Genomic DNA, 1,026 nt, shown 5'->3' on the forward strand with positions numbered 1-1,026 from the left:
AAGACAGGCACTTAATAGAGTTAGTTTTAAGAGTTTTGGAGTCATGGTTAAATTGGTGAAATTTAAGTAATTTCAAATTGATTTTACCATGTCTAAAGATTGAAAAATCAGTTGTTTTCCGCAGAGGAAGAATAAACAGGGTAAAGGAATCTAGACATCTTCTATCCAGACATCTTCTTGAGGGAGATCATGACTGACACTGAAAATGGAAATACACTAAAAAAATACAAGATTACTTCTTAGCAAAGTTATGGAGAAACCCCAGAGCCCTAACTAATCCCTCACTGATTTAACCATGTTTAAAGATTGAAAAATCCGTTACTCCTTTGCATACTTTTTATATCATGTCCCTTCTATTGCTTAACCTTAAACAGAATAAGTAAGATGTTCTTAGCAGATTAGAAATACCTTTTCCATACAATAATGGATGGGGAAAAAGAATCAAGAAATCTTCACAGGTAGGTAATAACTGACAGTGAAAAAGGACTAGGTAAATACTAGAATAGTTCTTAGCAAAGCTTGAAGATTTCAAGGTGGTAGGATTGATACTGGAATTCTGATTTCCTCTTTCAGTCCAGTACAGTGCACCTCCCATTCCCTGGGTCAGATGGCAAAATGTACACCAAGACTGAGCAGATTCCTAGAATTGCTGCCATCTGCCACAAGGTGGCTATGGACTACAGCTGTTCCAAACTGTAGGTTTCGACACTGAACAGAGCTCCCAGAATTTTCTATGTGATAGTTGAGCAGGCTAAAGCTGGCATTCCATTACATTATAATAATTATCTCTTTCCTTTTATCTGCCCAGATTTTTTGAATTCCAATAATTCCTCCAGTTGAGAATCATGCTTACAGAGTCCCAGGTTATCATTCAGAAGAAACTGAAAGTGATGGGAGAAAATCCAAGTGGATTAAGTTAAATCAGCCTCACTATCTTTAGTCTTTTCAGTTCCACTTTTACTGACTTGTCATGTAAATTTATCAAATGGGTGGTTAGGTACTTATCACTGAAATATTTAAAAAGCA

The 1,026-nt window shown here is 36.1% G+C and overlaps 1 pseudogene; it reads left to right on the forward strand.

Annotated features, from left to right (window-relative positions):
* The first annotated feature begins 423 nt into the window (after positions 1–423).
* The window catches only part of LOC103610954, a 5,773-nt pseudogene continuing 5,170 nt past the window's right edge, over positions 424–1,026 (forward strand).

Source organism: Galeopterus variegatus, unplaced genomic scaffold, assembly GCF_000696425.1.
Source record: "Galeopterus variegatus unplaced genomic scaffold, G_variegatus-3.0.2 Scaffold12140, whole genome shotgun sequence".
In the NCBI taxonomy this organism is placed as follows: Eukaryota; Metazoa; Chordata; class Mammalia; order Dermoptera; family Cynocephalidae; genus Galeopterus; species Galeopterus variegatus.